General features: G+C 40.3%; 1 long non-coding RNA gene across 1 annotated transcript in view; it reads left to right on the forward strand.

The window, feature by feature from the left end:
- Positions 1–15289: 15289 nt before the first annotated feature.
- The window catches only part of LOC140906052 (uncharacterized), a 30122-nt gene continuing 24360 nt past the window's right edge, over positions 15290–21051 (forward strand). The window contains exon 1 of the long non-coding RNA XR_012157030.1: positions 15290–15441. This is a non-coding gene — a long non-coding RNA (uncharacterized lncRNA). The remainder of the gene's footprint in view (positions 15442–21051) is intronic.

Raw genomic sequence — 21051 nt, forward strand, 5'->3', positions numbered from 1 at the left:
ACCTAGCTCCTATAATGATCACAGGCCAAATCCACAGCTGGTATATATCGGAGTAGCTTCAATAACTTTCAATGACCCCATATTTTGGTCAGGTAATGCTTTGAATTTTGGGTTGTTAATAGGTCCATGTGTGAAGGTTCTATCATTTTACTTTAAGTTACACTTATCAATTATATTGATGGGATGCAAAAAACTTTCCTCCTGGAAATAACAACATATATTAACATTTGATAATCTCTAATTATATAAAGGCAGAAGACTATTTTTATGTGTGCTTAAAATTTTAATGGGGATGGTGTTATGATGCAAGTTTCCTGAATGTGTCAAAGCTTGAGCTGGCTGCCTGCTTCAGGAAGGACAGATCACAACAATGACTTTTGTTTAATTCTTTGCTTTAGAATCAAGCTTGAAATTGCAAAGGAAATTAAATTAAGGCCATTTTTAAAATGCATATTTCACAAAAGAATAAGAACAGCTCAGCATGGTTGTTTTGTGTGACTAGGAAAAACAGCAAGGAGAAGAAGTTAAATAAGGAAATATCTAATGTCTTGGTAGTCAAATGGGCACTTTGTTTTCAAAGGAGACCTACAGAACCTATTTAAGAAGGAATAGTTGTTAGATTTACTATTTAAATTATACAATGTACCTTATGCAACCTCTAGAGGTCAGCTAGTAATTATTTAAAACAACTGTTAATCATCTGCTAATACCCTGAAGAACATTTCAATTGTTAGGAATTCTAGGGATGTAAAGATTACCATTGAGCTGAATTATTAACAGGCTGTATCAAAGCATGAGCTTAAGTTGCTTTGGTCTTGTGTAAAAATTCCTCTGATCTTTGGCAATCATAATTTATTTACAGCTTCCATACGTTCTCCCTTTTGCAAAGAAACAGGGGATTCTTAACTATGGCCAGGAGGCACTGAATTTTTATACTGTAGTACTGTCTCTTGGTTAGAAAGACAGGAAAGAACTGCTGGCTTGAAGGTTGAGGAGCCAGCTTTTCTGTGTGAAAGGCAGGTTATCTAAACATTTTCTTCCCCTGAGAGAGATATTCTTAATATTTATTCTAAAATACAAATATTAGGGCTCTTTGCTCCATGTGAATTATCCTGAGGTATAGTAAATAGAGTTCAGGTTAAAATAAAATCAGGGCATAGTAACAGCTGATGTTTACATTTATGTGAAGATTACAGAGGGAAAATGTTCCGGAATTAAATAAAAGTCCTCCTTTCAGCTGGATGAAGAGCATTTTAGCATTTGGATTTGAACCTAACTTGGCTGTAACCACATATTGTGGCTTACACAGAAAAGGTCTATGTTTAATGTGGATGTCTTCCCAAAAATTGGGATTGGTTCCATTTGCAGAAGACAGATTAATACCAAATGTCCTGATTTATAAATTGCACAGAAGAGGATCTTTTATTCAGCTTAGATCTATCAACTCGTGCCTTGACAATCTTTAAAGATCAGGAAGAGAGAGGATCACACATTTATCCAGTATTACTTGATTGTGTGCAAAAGGCCTTTTTAGTTAGACACATAATTATTTGAAACAATTGGTCAGGCACAGTGGAAAGTGAATAGTGAAACAAAGGAGGACATACTTGAGACATCTAACACCATAGGTCATATTTAAAGATGCAACATACTTTAAATGGGGCATGAGCAGTGTTTCCCCCAGGAATTGAAATTAGGGAGGATGTTTGAATTTACCGGGGGGGGGGGGGAGCGGCGGACAGGGACGATGAGGGTGAAGGTGGGATGTATGGCACCCTATTAAAACTGAAAAAATGTTTCATGACCATTTTATTAGCTATAACTCATGTTTTAAAATCATCACACAAATTAAAATTGGCTACTCAAGCCTTCTATGAAGTGCTACATCTACATCCTTCTTGGTTTCATAGAATCATAGAAGATCACGGTTGGAAGAAACCTCAGGAGGTCATCTAGTCCAACCCCCACTCAAAGCAGGACCAATCCCCAACTAAATCATCCCAGCCAGGGCTTTGTCAAGCCTGACCTTAAGGAACCTCTAAGGAAGGAGATTCCACCACCTATCTAGGTAACCCATTCCAGTGTTTCACTACCCTCCTAGTGAAAAAGTTTTTCCTAATATCCAACCTAAACCTCCCCCACTGCAACTTAAGATCATTACTCCTTGTGCTGTCATCTGCTACCACTGAGAACACTTTAGATCCATCCTCTTTGGAACCCCCTTTCAGGCAGATGAAAGCAGCTATCAAATCCCCCCTTCTTCTCTTTTGCAGACTAAATAATCCCAGTTCCCTCAGCCTCTCCTCATAAGTCATGTGCTCCTGCCCCCTAATAATTTTTGTTACCCTCCCCTGGACTCTTTCCAATTTTTCCACATGCTTCTTGTAGTATGGGGCCCAAAACTGGACACAGTACTCCAGATGAGGCCTCACCAATACCGAATAGAGGGGAATGATCACGTCCCTCAATCTGCTGGCAACACCCCTACTTTTACAGCCCAAAATGCCGTTAGCCTTCTTGACAACAAGAGCACACTGTTGACTCATATCCAGCTTCTCGTCCACTGTAACCTCTAGGTCATTTTCTGCAGAACTGCTGCCTCGCCATTCTGTCCCTAGTCTGTAGCAGTGGATGGGATTCTTCCGTCCTTTAAGTGCAGGACTCTGCACTTATCCTTGTTGAACCTCATCAGATTTCTTTTGGCCCAATCCTCTAATTTTTCTAGGTCCCTCTGTATCCTATCCCTACCCTCCAGCGTACCTACCACTCCTCCCAGTTTAGTGTTATCTGCAGACTTGCTGAGGGTGCAGTCCATGCCATCTTTCAGATCAGTAATGAAGATGAATGAAGAAGAAGAAGTAATGAAGAACAAAACCGGCCCGAGGACTGACCCTTGGGGCCCTCCGCTTGATACCGGCTGCCAACTAGACCTGGAGCCATTGATTGCTACCCTTTGAGCCCAATGATCTAGCCAACTTTCTATCCACCTTATAGTCCATTCATCCAGCCCATACTTGCTGACAAGAATACTGTGGGAGACCATATCAAAAGCTTTGCTAAAGTCAAGGAATAACACATCCACTGCTTTCCCCTCATCCACAGAGCCAGTTATCTCATCATAGAAAGCAATTAGGTTAGTCAGGCATGACTTGCCCTTGGTGAATCCATGCTGACTGTGCCTGATTACTTTCCTTTAAGTGCTTCAGAACTGATTCCTTGAGAACCTGCTCCATGATTTTTCCAGGGACTGAGGTGAAGCTGACTGGCATGTAGTTCCCTGGATCCTCCTCATTCCCTTTTTTAAAGATGGGCACTACATTAGCCTTTTTCCAGTCATCTGGGACCTCCCCTGGTCACCATGTGTTTTCAAAGATAATGGCCAATGGCTCTGCAATCACATCCGCCAACTCCTTTAGCACCCTTGGATGCAGTGCATCTGGCCCCGTGGACTTGTGCTCGTCCAGCTTTTCTAAATAGTCCCGAACCACTTCTTTCTCCACAGAAAGCTGGTGACCTCCTCCCCATACTGTACTGCTCAGTGCAGTAGTCTGGGAGCTGACTTTGTTCATGAAGACAGAGGCAAAAAAAGCACTGAGTACATTAGCTTTTTCCACATCCTCTGTCACTAGGTTGCCTCTCCCATTCAGTAAGGGGCCCACACTTTTCTTGACCTTCTTCTTGTTGCTAACATACCTGAAGAAACCTTTCTTGTTACTCTTAACATCCCTTGCTAGCTGCTACTCCAAGTGTGATTTGGCCTTCCTGATTTCTCTCCTGCGTGCCTGAGCAATATTTTTATACTCCTCCCTGGTCATTTGCCCAATCTTCCACTTCTTGTAAGATTCTTTTTTGTATTTAAGATCAGCAAGGATTTCACTGTTAAGCCAAACTGGTCACCTGACGTATTTGCTATTCTTTCTACACATTGGGATGGTTTGTTCCTGCAACCTCAATAAGGATTGTTTAATACAGCCAGCTCTCCTGGACTTCTTTCCCCCTCAAGTTATTCTCCCAGGGGATCCTGCCCATCAATTCTCCAAGGGAGTCAAAATCTGCTTTTCTGAAGTCCAGAGTCTGCTATTCTGCTGCTCTCCTTTCTTCCTTGTGTCAGGATCCTGAACTCGACCATCTCATGGTCACTGCCTCCCAGGTTCCCATCCACTTTTGCTTCCCCTACTAATTCTTTCCTGTTTGTGAGCAGCAGGTCAAGAAAAGCTCTGCCCCTAGTTGGTTCCTCCAGCACTTGCACCAGGAAATTGTCTACTACACTTACCAAAAACTTCCTGCATTGTCTGTGCACTGCTGTATTGCTCTCCCAACAGATATTGGGGTAATTGAAGTCCTCCCATGAGAACCTGGGCCTGTGATGTAGTAACTTCTGTTAGTTGCCTGAAGAAAGCCTTGTCCACCTCATTCCTCTGGTCTGGTGGTCTATAGCAGACTCCCACCATGACATCACCCTTGTTGCTCACACTTCTAAACTTAATTCAGAGACTCTCAGGTTTTTCTGCAGTTTCATACTGGAGCTCTGAGCACTCAAACTGTTCTCTTACATACAATGCAACTCCCCCACCTTTTCTGCCCTGCCTATCTTTCCTGAACAGTTTATATCCATCCATGACAGTACTCCAGTCATGTGAGTTATCCCACCAAGTCTCTGTTATTACAATCACATCATAATTCCTCGACTGTGCCAGGACTTCCAGTTTCTTGTTATAATTTTGCACAACTCTGTTAATGAACTTCTTGAATGAAATGGGTTCATCTTTGGTGGCTTCTTGTGTGTCTAGTACTTCCATTCCTTCAACTGATATGCTCATTAGTTCATTCACATGATCAGACAGAAGGCAACTTCTTTCAGAACACAAAATTTTATTCAATGATGAAAAAGAATGCTCAACTGTAGCTGTTGTGACTGGGAGTAGCAAGAGACGAATTCCTACTTCTTTCATCCTAGGAAACATAGCATGAAGATCGGGTCAAGCCACTAGTGATAATAAAAAAAGAAGTTGAAGTCAAATCTTCATTCATTCGTCATATGCTATTCTACTCTGTGTTCAAATTCTCTATTCTGTCCTGAGCACATGGCAGCCCTATTGCTGGTAGTGCCTCACTCCACTCAACTGTCGGTGTTTCATAGGACAGGGATCTGCAAAAGCTACATAGAGGTTGAGTAGAATCTAGAAGTCACTGTTGTAGACTTTTAAGAATCAAGTCTGTGTACTTTTTCAGTTGTCTTAACAAACACTTCTTGTCCTCTTCACTTAAGGATTCAATATAAATGCCTTCATTAGTCAACTACTGGACTGAAGTCTTTGCTTCTTCCAATACTTTTTCAGTGGATAGCTCTCTGATTGATCCAAATGTAGCTTCTATTTCTGGACAAAGATCTACTACTGTTGTAGCAGATGCCTGGATGGCATTGTTTAATGACCCAAGTGGTTTCAACAGTAGACTTACAAAAGAGAGAGAATGGCAAGAATCTTCTCTGAACAAAATAGCAAATGTAATCCAACAGCCTCACTACTTAGATCCATCCCATCTTGGTAGATACTTTCCAAAGCCAGTAATAACGGCTGGAGTAATTTTAAGACAACAGCCAAGGATCGCTCATGAACAAGCCAGAGGGTTTACCCAGGTTGGACTAATTTGAACTTCAGTCCCAGTGTATCTTCTATATTTTCCAAGATATTCAGTCTTTTTGTACTCTTGCTGAAAAAAGAATATAATGAAGACATTAAATTTATAGCTTTTTAATGTCTTTTGAAGAGTCTGCAGCTTGTACTAGCGCTAGTTGGAGTAGATGGCCTCTGCAGTGTGTATAGGAGAGATTAAGGTTACACTTTTCTCTGAGCAAAGCTTGTACTCCACCATGTCTTCTCGAGAAGTTTGCAGCTCCATCAAATGCACAAGCAGCCATCTGTTTGGGGTCCAGTTGACAAGCATTTAACTCTTCTAAGATGTGGGTTGTCACAGATGCAGCCGATGTGTCTTCTATAACGTGACCATCTAGAAATGCATCTACTGGCCTACCACTGACATCAAGATAACGTACACAATGACTTAATACTTGATGCCCATTTGCATTGGTGCGTTCATCAGCAAATTTTTTGACTGTGGTGAGAGAGCGCTTCACTTTTTCAACTGTTGAGCCTTTCACTGTTGCACCACATGCGTCTAGCCAGTCAGTCGAGTTTCTTGCAGAAAGACAGTGAGCGTCTGCTGGTCTTGTTCAGAACCAGTGTTCAGCTTCAGGATGAACCAGTGACAATGCACTTAATGTTGGCCTCCAGTTTGTAGCGTGTGGTATTTCTTGCTTAAATAGAAAGTAGGATGCCACAATGATGTTTGTTCACATGAACTATTGTGTCTCCAGCATTCTTAACAGCCTCGTTACTACTGACTGGTGTTGTTTTTGGTCAGTGGAGACTCAGAGTTCAGAGGTGCTTTCACATGAGTTCACCTCCCAGGTTGGGGGCAAGAAGGCATCTTGCTTGTTCCTCCAGCTGCTCACTGTTCACTCTGGCCACTGCTGTTCATTGTGCCACCGTTCACTCCATTGTTCTGTGGCCAATGGCCCCGCGCCATCACCTTCTGCTGCCGCCTGCCACTGTGACCTCTGCTCGTTGGTCTCTTGAGGTTCCACCCAGCTCTCAGTGTTTTCAGCTGAGCTCTCAGGGGGGGACCCTCGCTGCTAGTGCAGGCCGGGCCGTCTCTTCCTCAGAAACACGGTCCCCACAGCAGGTCTAAGCACTTAGACCTGATTATCAGTGATTTCAGCTGTAGTGGTCACTTAACAAAACAAAATACTCTCTATGGAGCCTAATCCGCTCTGTCTTTAAACAGTGGAGAGGGGCAGGTCAGATAGTACTTGTGACTCAGGCAGGCCATCAAGCAAAACACCTGTCCCCACCCTCTCGCTTGATGCCCTCTGTCAGCACAGGCTAAGTACAGTTCTATTGCCCTTTACTCATACAATAACAACATTTCATTCCCCCACTCCCCACCCGTGCATTCAAGTGATCTGTAACCCAACCCCAGCCAAAATCTATCACTTGGGCAACACAGCTCTGTTTGCTGGATACCTAGGTAGATTAGGTGTGAATGTAAATACAATCTGGTCCTGAAGTCTTTCCCCCCAGCTCATCACTAGCTTTCAGGGAGAGTTCATTTAGACTTTGCTTACAAATCATAATTTGAAATTATTAGGTTGGCCAACATCACCGAAATGAATGCACTGAAATTGTCATAAAAAACAACAGCTGTATAAGGAAGCTAATCTATGTTCATACTTTTCAAATCTATTATACTTTTTCAGATACATGTATTTTATCATACACTTTATATGCTTTTAAAGTGTGTATTAATGTTTCAATTTTAATTCGAATCTCCAAATAATCACTAAACTGGCAACACTGCATGCAATTAGTTCACAAAACTGGGTGGGGGGGAGGGAGGGCGGGAGGGCTGTTGGGGAAATTCAGAGTGGGTGTACACTCCCCATAAGGGGGGTGTAGGGAAATCTCTGGGCATGAGGATGCTTTACAAACATTAGTTAAATTAGTTAAAAAGAAACAAAAGCTGTATTTTAATGTAAAAATAATCAACTATATAGTCAATCAGAACTGATGTCCCTTTGTTGACAATCTGTTTAAATTCTCTTCACAAGTAGTATATTTCAAATATATTTCACAGCCACAGCAAGATGCTGATCTCAGATCCTCACTGCAGGTCTCAACACTGATATTCTTAGTTTATGCTATTTATACATTAGGGAATAAAAGCATTGCTATTTTTCTTAATTTTATTACCACCTAGTTGTGTTTTGTGCTCTCTTCTACACAACAAATGCAACTGGAAGGATCCACGTGTGCACAGTGGGGCCCAACTGCCTGTGTTTACTTACAAAACACAAGGCCTAACTACATAACTGCTGCTCTGACAGGGTTCTGGTAGCTTCTGAAATGGAGAGGAGAGAGAGGTCCACTAGAGGGCTCACAAACTATTTAAAAGAATACTACCAAGTTCCTGGACACTACTGTAGTCCCTGAAGATAACATCAGATCATTTATTTCTGACTCTCTGGCCAAAATGCTTTTGACTGTTAGCCTGTACCTTGGCTTTCACTCCTCTCATTGGTTGATTTTCCACCCAATTCCTACAACAGTAAATATATGGTAGGTACGTGTGCCTCTATATACCAGTATTGCAATGTCCCTGACCAGCTAACTCATGCTTCACCAAATTCTTTGAGTGGAAGTACAAAGAACCTGTGCGCACAAACTTATTCATATTCAACTCAATCTCTGTCTCAAACAACCTCTCTGACAATAGGTCAGCAATGACTGACCTCTCTAGATATCTGTCCACTCCACTTGACCAGCAACTCCTGCCACATGAACATGGAAGGACACACATCACAAATAGAGGTGGAGGGCAGTGTAGTACTGGGTACATCTTAGAGCCCAGAATGAAGACCATCATCTCCTGTGGATCCTTTGCCATAGCCCAGGTTCACCTTCAGTACATTTTTCACTGCACAGCAAAGCTGGCAACAGACATACATGTAGCACAGTCCTCCTTAACGTGCACTTTACAGGCAGGTATTTCTGAAAGTGGCTCAGCAGTGGCCTAGCCTTGCTCTAATTGGCAAAACTCCCATAGACTTCAATGGCAGCAGAGTCAGGACAACACTGCACACATTTGAAAAATCTTCGTGTGACATAGAGGCCCATTGGTGGTTCACTACTCTGTGTCAGCAACTCTTGTCAGGCATGGCGTACTCATTATACCTTAAACACTGTTCTCATGACATATACCCAAAAGGTGCCATGAAATATAGACTAATAACTCACTGATCATGTACAAAGAGTTATAAATATGTGCTAGAATTATGTTCTTAAAATGTGTTTGCCATGCAATGCATAAGCCCAGTCTGCCTTAGACAAAGGAATGTGTATTTGCTTGTCTGACCAGCCTGGTCGTCAGGCAGAGACAACGAAGGAACATTTACATAAAAGGTATACAAAGACATCTAACTAGCAAGTGGGGGAGGTAGCCTCTTAACTATAAAGACAAGAGAACCTCAAATGATAAGTAATTGAATCTATTGATTGTATACAATATTACTGTATTATAAAAGTGTATCAAGTAAAGTCTTTTATGAAAGCCTGTGACACATTGGTGATTCATAGCATTGTGAAATATTTTATTAACACTGTACAAGGAATTATAGATATTCACTGATATTTTGCTGTAAAGTCAGTGACCAAACATAAGAAGAAACAGATTTTTCCCAGACATGAAGGAAGGCAGCTATCTACCTCTCCCCAGTGTAAATTAAGCAGTGTGAAATCAAAATAATGGAAGCCCCATTTACATCAGCAGAAGGATGGAGACTGCACCTCCTGAAAGCCTTCCTGCCTCTTGAAGCAGGGTTGATGAACTTTGAGAAGACAGCATGATGTCTACCCACGAGCAGAAGAGTCAAGACTGATCTGGACCTATTTTTCGAAGAATACAGTTCAAAGGTTTACTGGACAAAGAAGAAAAGGTGGAGAACCCCATAGTTATCCATCACTTGGTGGGTTCTAGGGTTCAGAGCTCTTGAAATCATAGAACATTGGATCCTTCAGCCAAGGGGGTTGAAGTCTCTGGGAACTGAATATAGGTGAGAAATCTGCTTAGGAAAAGATTGTAACTTGCTGAATTTAAGTTTTAGTTGTAGAAGCATCACTAAGTAGTATAACTGATTGTGTGTGCAATCAGGTAGCAAGCTATTCAGGTGCTAACATTCAGGCTCACAATTCAAGTTGCCAGCACAAAAAAAATGGACATGATTTTGTGTGTGAGAGATAACTGGGGTGAAAATTTGGACCAAAGAGTGCCCTAGTGTGTACAGGCAAAGATTTTATTATTTGTATTTGCTGTTATCTATTAGGAACTGATAAGATTCATGTCACTGTAGTGCTTTCATGCATACAAAAATATTAATAATCCTAAAATTATCTTCTTTCTCAGCCTGTAGGAGAAATAGCTTGATGTTTTTGTTTATTCTCTTATTTATGTTTGTGCTTGTGTCTGGATACCACATAGGTCTGTGTGAAAATTATTAGTCTCACAGTCATTCTTAACTCTTGTGGGAATGAGCTGTATAAGCTGCATAGTCTGAAAGTTCTGTCTCTAGCACTTGCTAGCCTCCCCTACCCCTTACTGGTAGCATGACCATATGTCCCATTTTGGCTGGGACAGTCCCTTTTTTAGCCCTGTCCTGGCCATCCCGACTTTTTTTCCAAAAGGAGGCATTTGTCCCATTTGCTCTTGCTGACTTGATCAGTTGGCAAGAGCAAACAGGACAAATGGTCTCTTCTGGCCTTCAAATCTATGAATAAGGGTCTGGATACCAAGTGGTAGTTTACAAGAGCTTCTGGGTCCATTAGTGGTTTATTGGGAATGAGTTGTGATTTGGGGTAGGCAGTAGGTCTCCCACTTCAAAGGATGTGCTGACAATCTCTGTCAACAGAGGCCTTGAGGATCCAGAGTATCTCTTAGTTAACCTCAGAGGGTCTCAGTCATATGTGTTAACTATGATACATGGCAACTCTGGCATCTTGCTCTGTGAATGAGCCAAATTTTGGCAAAACTGGAGTGTGTCTGTCTATTGTATCTTGGACTCAGTATATGGTTGTTACTATCCAAAGAAAGCAAGCGATCTGCTCAAAGAAGTATATTGTCAGTTCTGCACTTTATGCAGAGCTAGTGTCTGGGATGCTGTGGAGGCAGTCTGGGTTGACAAAGTGATTCATGGTCTGGAATGTACTCTAAGGTGAGTCTTAGCTGCAGTGGCACAAAAAAATCAAACCACCACCACCACAACAAACCCCTCACATTCTTTACAATTGCTATAGTGCAAGGTTTTAGTAATACTTCTGTTGGATTTTGTCTGCATCAGATTATGTTTTCTGCCCACACCACTTGAGTTTCCTTTCTTAGCTTGTGCAGGTCATCGGAAAACTATGGTAAATGGTAAAGAGGATGGAAATTTTAAGCTTTGCTTTTCTACTGTCTTTCTCCAGTTATTAGTCTGGCTTTCTTGTCCCAAAGAGTGGTTAGCCTTTTAATTTTGGATGGTAGAGACATATGTGGCAGTTCACACCTCTCAGAACTATTGTTTCGGGCCTCCTACAGACTCAGGCAGAAGTCACTGACTGAAGTAAATTTGGGTCACACTTTCAAAGCTTTCTTTGCAACTCTAATGGCTAGAAACTACCTTTTAAACAGGAAGAAAGCTGAGATTCTGATGCAAGCAGATGACTCCGGGCACAGGGGCCCCTAAGCACAAGCTTATGCCTTACTCCTGTCATGAGTAAAGTAAGGCATGTTAACAGGAAATGCACGCACGTTTCCTCCTGGAAGTTTTCTAATTTCTATAATGTCATTGTGTTATTGTAAAAAGCTGGGATCTTGTGATGGTTCTTGAAGAAGCAGAAGCCACTAGAATTTTATTTTTAGGTTTAATTTCTGGTTAACAAGGGAGGAAACCTCTCATAGAAGCCACCCATAGGAACTCAAAAGCATCCCGTTCTCTACTGCATTACTTCCTGGGAATTCCTGAAGGGCAGAAATGCCTTCAGAACTATGAATAGAATCTTGCTTACTATAAAGACAATAAAGCAGAGGTTTGATTTTTAAGTTAGATGCTGAGAGAACAAATGCTCTAACTTAAAGACACATTTGGAACAAAGAGATGGTGGACTTCTCGCCATGAATACATAATGTGAACATATTAAATCTGAACTTTATAGTGTTCATTCTCCCCCTTGGAGAAAGTGCTGTTGTACAGTGAAAAGTAGAGATGGTGAAAAATCTGTTATTGTTGTTGGAGTTTCCCATCATGGTCGATGTGCAAAAGACAGTTTGTTTCGGTGCATCTTCTTGTGTGACTGTAAGCCAATAGGCGATCTGCAGATGCATCCACACATCAGACAGACATGGCCGCATGTTTTTGCCACAGCCTGGTTTCTTCACTCACACTTCTCTTTGGCTTTTTCTGTTCTGCTATTCTCAATGCCTTTAACTGCAGAACAACATGTCTGCTGCCATTCTGATCCAGCGGCAGAAGCAACAGCTTTCAATGTGTTCAGGTCAATTTAACCAGCTTTTAGGTGAGATTTGAGAGTTTCCTTATATCGTTGTCATTGCTGTCCCAGTGTACATGCTCCTGTTTTCAACTGTCCAGAAAAATATGGCTTTGGGGAGTCATGTTTCATCCATATTGACAAGGTGACCAGCCCAGCAAAGTTGCTCCTGTATGTTTAGGGATTCAAATGCTAGTCATGCAACACTGGTCCAGGTCTTCAATGTTTGGTATCCTGTCTGACCACTTGATGGTACAGATGAGTTGCAGACAGTGCATGTGAAAATGTTCTAGTTGCTTCGAGTGTCTGCTACAGTGCCCATGTTCCAGAGCTAGACAGAGGAGTGCTTAACATAATTTCATGATATATACTAATCTGGGTCTGAGGTCGAATGCCTCTCACATTCACAGGTGATGACAAAGTCAAGCATAGGCAGAAGTGGCTTCAGAAATGCACTGTGTGATTTCATCGTTGATTGTGGCATTATTAGATAAAGTGCTGCTAAGATAGCAAAACATTTCTACTGAATTATTTCATAATTTCAGGGGTAGAATATATTTTTCCTGGTGCAGGCTGGTAAAGCACTTTGTTTTTGATGAAAAATCCACAGACAAGTAGAGATCTTAGCATTTTCAGGGATTTAGCAGGATAATAATAAAATCTGAATTGGAAACGGGGATTCGACAGATGATTCACCATCTGAAAGTAGGGCCCAAACTGTGAATGTTTTACTCATGCATGTTATTCTACTGCCTGCAGTAGACTGTGCTGAAAGCAAAATTAGATGCAACTTTGAACCCCATTACAAGAAGATAAAACTTTTTGTATTCTGAGGAAATAATCATGGGCTCACCCCCTTTAATATTTAAATCAATGTAATTTATATAAATATTTTGCTATTCATATTTGCAAGCGTGTTTGTCAAAGCTGCTAGTATATTTAAATAATTGTCACAAATTCCGGAATTAAGACTTGGTAAGCTGTTACAACACATACTAGAGTGGCAACAGTACCCTCAGTGAGAATATAAACCTTGACTGTCCAATATAAATTGTAAATGTGAGAGAAGGGTGACAAATTTAAGCTTGTGCCTGAAAGACATATGCCAAAGCATCCATTCAAGCTGAAAAACAAAGAACACGCCATGACGAGAGGAAAATAAATGTGTTTCCCCAGTTCCCCAGAGGCTGTAAATCAGTGTAGCTCCACTGGAATCAATGGAAGGTCTGACTTTCTTAGTAGCACTGGTGAATAATTGTAACTAATTATTTATTTACTTAGTTTCCCCTCTTTTTCTGTTCATGAATTATGTAATCAGATTGTCTTAATTTATGTATTATTCAAAATTATTTTACGGTACAGCTTGTAAAAAAATAAGGAGTATGTTTCATGGAAAGTTTCCATTTCATTCAAAATGTTCATCAAAAATAAAACAATTTAGAAACATCTTTCTAAATTTTTTTAGTTAGAAAAAAAAACTTCTCTTTGCAACTTCCTTCAACCTTTTCCCTCCCCGAAAGAAAAAAGAACAGGGAAAGTAAAAACATGCAAGAAAGTGAAAGGAAGAAAGATTTTTCCAACCAAACTGAAAAAATTCAATTTTTTTGTTCTTTTTGGAAAACCAAAAAAATTGATAAAAAACTAAATTCTGGAAAAAATTTCCATTTTGTTAAAAAACTATTTTTCATTAAAAGAAAATTTTGACCAGTTCTATTTAACAGTAAACTTATTTGCTAGAATATGAAGAAAGCAAACAAAGAGGAGGCAATAACCGACAAAAATGTGAATGTATATTTGTCAACTTTCTTTTGCAATATTTGTTTATTACATGGAATATTTTTGGCCACTATGATTAGTTTTCTTTCACATGCCAGGTTGCTGAGTTGTCATGAAGTAGGCTGGCTGGCTCTTTTTGATTGACTTTTAATGTTTTGGACGGTGATTTTTATTGCACAGTGCTTAATTGCTTTGTGATGAGGGTACTCTATAAATGGTTCCTATCAGAACCATATTTAAAAAACTTCTGGGGGTATGCGTCCATAGGGCACGGTAGCAAAAGGAATACAGAAATAGCGCACCAGAGGTTGATCTCCATATAATCTAAAGGCAACCTGCAGCCTGAGACTTACCATAAAAGTAAGTCTTAAGCCTGGAATTTACTTCAGTATAGCTACATCTCTCAGGGGTGTGAAAAAAAATCACACAAGCTATACTGACCTAACCACTGGAGTAGACAGCACTAGGTTGATGGAAGAAACTAACGTAGTTACCACCTCTTGGAAAGGTGGATTACTTATGCCAATGGGAGAAGTTTCCCATAGGCGTAGGTAGTGTCTACACTGAAGTGGTGCAGCTACGCCACTGTAGTGTTGTAAATGTAGACATACCCTTATTCACTGATGCTAGTTTATTTCCCTGCCCTCTAGGGAATTAGGTGCCTGCTGCCAATTAATCGTTTCTTAACATTTCCTCATGAAGCTCTTGCTAATCTACCAGTCCTCCTTAGTGAACTATAGAGATGTTTGTGATGAGGAGAGGAGGGAAGGAGGTAGCTTCTTCTCTGCTAGATCCCATGTAGGGTCCATTCACCATAATCACAGAAATACCGAAAAAATCATAACCACTATATAGTACCTGGCATACCCTTGTGAATAGGTCTAGCAAAGGGCAGAAGGGAAGAATCCACAGGCAAAAAGATCACTATTAGGTGGCATATTTCATCACCTTCCAATATGTGGTAGGAGCCCATCATTTTAAATATATGTTCATAATACATTTTGCTTTTAGGTAAGTAAAAAGACAAATACATTTTTGGTGTGAAGGTTACTTGGAAAGGACTATTCACTTACAATAATTAGCTTGACTAATGAGATTTTAATCATTTCATTTCTAACATAAATATTTGGCTAATATATATGAAAGGTATTTATTTTCTCTACAGTTGGCTTTCCTTCCCAGGATTAGTATAACATGACAGATGGCTGATGTCATCTTTGCTTGGAAGAACTCAGCTGGCAATAATAGCATAGTACATTTCTGGGGATTTGCAGTACTGTATGTCATGAAGCAGTTTTCAACCAAAAAAAGCCCAAAAGGGAATTCCCCAAAGTAAATATCTGCCTATGATAGCCTACCGTGTCTTGTCGATGCATCACAAACAGAAGCAAGCATAGAGTCTATGTAAAACTCCATAAATATTTACAACAGTGTTGAAAATACATTGAAATGCTACAGATTGCAAATGGTATGGGCCCCCTTGGCTCTGCATCTTTAATTTTGCTGTCGCGTGAGAACAACAAAAACTGTATGTACCAAAATCTGTTATGCATATATCTGAAGATGAGTGATTTTTGTCATATTTGACATTTGTGTATAATAGAGTGAATGCATTAACACTATTAAAATATAGATATCCTGGTTGATGGTTTTAGATTTTGCTCAGGAGTACTGTAAACACTGGAATAATATCAGGGTCTGTGGGATACAGTTAATGAGGGTATTCCATGTTGCCACCGATTAGTTATGGATGGAGTTTTCAATAGCAAGAGGATTGGATTCAATCCTTAAAATCAGTAGATTTTTGTTTTGTTTTTTTTAATATTCTCCAGTTGGCCATCTATCCATTCCATCCAAGGGATCTCTAAAGCTTCTGTAACCTTGGCATCTAAGAGTGGACCAAAATTTCAATAAAGTCCACAGAAGAGATGTTATTTCTTTCTCTTCCTTCATATGCAATGGTTTGTGAATTGAAGTGTGTTTTATAGATGGGCAGATGCACACTCTCTCTCTCTCTCTCTCTCTCTGAGAATGCCACCATGTGTGTTTTACAGTAATTATTGTTGGGGGGGAAAGTTTTCTCAAAATGGCCTATATAATATTTAGGTGAAATCCTGGGCCCATTCAACCAAGTCACAACTCCTATTGACTTGAATGGACCCACGATTTCAAGCATGGGCTAAGTCTTACCTCTTCCAGAAGGGAGTTCCACAGCTGGAGTCTGATCACTGAGAATAATGACCCTCTGTGAACGATACACTTAGAAGTAACTATTATGATATCCATTGTAAAGACATTGTTGAAACAAAAGGAGTTTAATTGACTGGCCTAAGGTAACATAGCAAGTCAGTAGCAGAGCCAAATATAAAATTCTGGAATCTAGAAGTTCGAGAAGGATTCCTTGGAACTGATCTGACTTACATTGGTTTAAACTGGCAGTAACTTCACTGAAGTCAGTGTAATTCCGCTCAGGCAAAATCGATATAAGTATGAAATCAGACCCAGTGCTTCCTGGTAGAATGGTAGGTCTCATGGTTTAGTTTTGAATTTCACGGACATCTGCCATAAGAGAGTTACATGTGGCTGCTTCCAAAGGGGCAATGGAAAATAAAGGCCTGATTCTACTCCCACTAACACCAGACAAGGCCCCAGTTCAGCAGCGCTCTTTAGGCACATGCTTAAGATCTCTGTTCAGCAACTACTTAGACATGAATTGACCTGGGGTATAAGGAATAACTCTGCTGACGTCAGTGGAGCTCTAACCATTCTCAAACTAATATAAGTGAAAGAACAAACAGGCCCATTGTCTAAAACAAAACACCACCAATATTTTCTGATTTTCTGAGGATTTCCCAGCACTTCATCACCCACCAAAACAGTATGAAAAGCTAAACAAGAAATATTGAAAAGATGCCTCTAAAAAATAAAAACCTTCTAGAGTATCATCTTGATAAAATAAGATTATAATTGTTTTTAAAATCCATATCTCACGGCATTTAAAAATGTTCAAAATATAGGTTTTGTAGCAAAGGATCTTAAATTAGAGTGATGAATATGGCAGGCACAATACAAGAGAGACTAATGCCGTAAGACAAATGTCTTTGCCTGTCATATTAAGCTCTCTTTATATACCTGAGAAATGCACAAATAAAATATGACCATGACATTTATAAGACAATGTTTTTATTCCTTTTCCATTTTTTATTAGGGAATAAAATTAAATAGCGACACGTACCCTCATTAAGAAAAGTTTCATCTTGAGCCATCATCTGAAAAACATTATAGCCAATGAATGATAATTGACCCTTGATACCTATTAGTTCCAATGTAGGCTTTGCCTATTACACCAGCAAATTTGAAACAGGTCAGCCTTATAACACATAGCATAAAGCTGTCATGTTCTACTGTAGATACATTCATGGTGCCCTGAAGACACTGTTATGCACAGCGATATAGAAAGTAGTAGGCTGATAGAAAAAAAAACCTTAAAAATCCTTTAGTGGCACTGTGTATTTTTTCCTAAATATGATTAAATAATCATAACAACTCCTCTAAGGATTAATCTGCGTTATTTTCCAGATTTTCACCTTGGGGACATATTGTCCCTTGTCTCTGAAACCTTAGGGACAGAAGGGTACGCCACAGGGTAGCACAGCAGGAAGCTGAGATACTGATGAAACAGTGTTCAGTTAATGAAGGCATGGCCCATGGCCTCCGCTGGTATGCCATATGTTTGAAGAAATGCTAATGACTACAATTCAAATACCTTTTTCATCTTAACTATATGTAAATGTGTTTATAAATGCTCTCTTATAAATATACTATCACATTTTAAAAAGCTAAGTGCTAATGTTGCTTTCAACATCTATAATACACAATAATTAAAACTTTAGCAATTCTGCTTAATTATACCTTATGGGAAACTGTACAGTAATTTATAGAAATTAAGCAGAAAAACAAAGATCAACAGAAATAAAGCATCAGTGGAAGAACTGAATAATAAGTCACTTAGATCATTCATTTACAAAACCAAAATAATTGTAGAAGGAAGACTTATGGGGCCCAATTCTCAAACAGCTGAGATCTGCAAGGGGAAGATCACTTTCAAGAACTCCTTTATAAACTCCTCCAGCAGCTTGAACTTGTTCCCAGTTCAGCCGTGTGACTTTCTGAATTGCCAGAGTAAAAAGTGTACACACACCCACACACACACCTACTTCTATCGCTGAAAGTCAAACAACAAAACAGATTTAAAGTTGAAAACATTGAGGATTTTAATTCCAGCATGGAACTTCTTTCTCTCTTCCCTTATTTATTTATTTATTAACACTAACACTGCAGGTGATCATTAGCCACAAATGCTACTTTGCAGTGAATCATCTCCTACAGAATTGGCCAGAACATCATCTCCATTGCAGCAGCACAAGTGTTGTTCAGGAATAGCAGCTGGTGACCAGTTTGGAATACCTGGCACACTACTATTTTTTTGATGTGAGACAAGGCACCCTGTAGCAGTCATAACTATCCCAAAAGCCCACTCAAGCTGTAATTTAATGTATAGCATTGCAAGGTCTTTGAGTTTAAAAATGTCGTACATTATGTTTTTAAGAAACGGCTGAAAGCTCCGGCTCACACAAAAATTGCTGCTTACTAGTGCCTACCTTATAACTTACTGAATATTAGACAGAGAAGGACCAACTATATTAAAACACACTTTACACTGCCAGCATGGTGTAATGGGGCCTCCATGTAAATGAAAATCTGGCCCACAGAATGTTTATTATGGGCCAGATTCTCCGCCATGTAAAACTTCTAATCGGAGCAAAAAAGACAGGATTTGTCAAGTAGACGGACACAGCTCCCCATCTGCTCTGGTAAAAGCAATCTTGGGACTAAGCTAAATCATACCAGCTGACTATGGTCCCAATAGCACTCCCACAGAGATTAGGGAAGCACATCCTTCTCTGCCTGACTTCCTATTCAGAAGACAACTATTAATCCCAGTTTCTAAAAGTTCTGTTAAAACTTTGTTTCGCGCCACCCCCTTTGGAATCCAGTCAGGATTTTTGTTCAACTTTAATGCGTGATTTGACTTTTATATAATGAAAGTTGGCAGCTGTCTTAGAGTCAAGACATTAATGCAGGCTGAAGGCATTCAGCACCTGAAAGTGTAATTGGAGTTACTCAATACCTTACCAGACCAATTTTCAGAGTAACAGCCGTGTTAGTCTGTATTCGCAAAAAGAAAAGGAGGACTTGTGGCACCTTAGAGACAAACCAATTTATTTGCGCATAAGCTTCCGTGAGCTACAGCTCACTTCATTAGATGCATTGAGCCACATTTTCCCATATGGGCAGCTGTCACATGCTGGGGTGCAATCCAGACCAGTGGATTATTTTGTGTCACCACCTGCCCTGAACTCTTGGGTGCCATTGAATGCTTTGCTGTTGTAGCTCCCAACCTGGGTTGCTCACAACCAGCGAATCAGCATGCTAGTCCCTTCCTGAGTGTCCTACGTATAGCAGCAGCTCCGGCCCAACAGATCTGACCCCAGTTGCCTGTCAGAAACACACCAGTCACATGCTGGCTTCCACCAGTACTGGGTACTACTTGCAGGGTGACCCCAACACACTTCCAGTCCCGAATTTCCCCCAGAATGTGTGTTCGGCACTGTCCAGCCCTTTCCTGGGCAGTTCAGTTATTAAGATCTGTTACCCCCGTAAGGAGTCAACATTCAACAGTGTGTGCTTCTTTAACTGAAGTTACCAAACAGTTCAGTTGAAACACAGCACTGGGTTGGTTTAGATCAAAATATAAAACAAGTTTATTAACACAAGAAGATAGAATTTTAAGTGTATTCAAATGTTAGATGTGGTTACCAACAAATAAAAGTGAAAACACGCATCTAAAAGTCTAAAATTTAATCTAGCAAGTTTTGGCTCAAGGCTTTGTTTAACATGGCCTTTCTCATCCCCAGTCTTCCAGCAAGATGGTGGCTGATCCTTTCCTCGGTCAGGATCTCTCCCAGAGACCCAAAGGTGCTGCTGTCTTTGTCTTCTCATGTGAAAGGGAGAGAACTTGGGGCTCTTTGCCCCTTTCTTTTATAGTCCAGTGAACCTTTGAAATGGATTCTTCTGAGAGTTATGCCTCAAAGTAAAGTTTATTCAAGGAGTAAAGAAGGCAACATGGAGTCTAATGGTGAAGGAGGATCCATGGTCTTTCTCCTCCTCCTGCATTTGCTGAAATGTACTTTTGCTTTGTCTCTGCCATCTCCTCCCCCTACTGTCTTGAGGACCCTGTTTACTACTCATATGTAAATTGAGGTAAATGTGTGTTTACCTTTGTTTAGGATAGACCTGTTTAACAACTTTTGCCCAGTCAGGGCTGTGTGGATTTGACCATAAGCGAACAACCTCATACAGGAGGATTTCACATATAATGTTGCTATATACATTTCACCATGATATTATTGACCAGTGAGTTAGTAGTTTTCAAATGATATCCCACAAGGCATATTTTATACAAAGATTACAACAATATTGTGTAAGGTGTGAATACAGAGGTGCTTTTGGTCACAGCAGCCAGCGGCCCACAACTCTGCCATCTCTATCAGTGGAATAAACCATCAGCTGCCTCATTAGGGAAGCTTTCTCTCTGCTTTGCTCTGCCTCACTAATGCAAAGCTGGCAGAGTTAGGGTTAAGAACCTGGCCGTACATGTTTGACATGTAGGCTCAGAATGTCACATATTCTAAATGTTAACACTGTGCATTCTGTTAGGTTGATATTCTGTCCCAGGAGGTTAGGGAGGCAGTCTTCATACTGGCTCGATGCACAGGGGTGAATTTCACCCTGTATTTTCATGTAAATACAAATAGGAAGGACTGGATGGTAATGGATTATAGAGCGTTTAGTTTAGTAGTTCAGTTCCAGACCAGGCCAATACTGAGCAAAACAATTGCATCGTTCCATAGCTGCTTCTTCGCCTATGTGAAATGGGTTTGCTGATCTCAGATCAGCTGACATTGGATACATCACCAAAGTCTCACCACTCTAACCAGCACCCTTGTTGGCAGTCTCAATAGAGAGGTCAAGTTTTGAATAGACATGGAGATTGAACAACCATCTTGGCCTTGGA

The sequence above is a fragment of the Lepidochelys kempii genome, chromosome 2, assembly GCF_965140265.1.
Source record: "Lepidochelys kempii isolate rLepKem1 chromosome 2, rLepKem1.hap2, whole genome shotgun sequence".
In the NCBI taxonomy this organism is placed as follows: Eukaryota; Metazoa; Chordata; order Testudines; family Cheloniidae; genus Lepidochelys; species Lepidochelys kempii.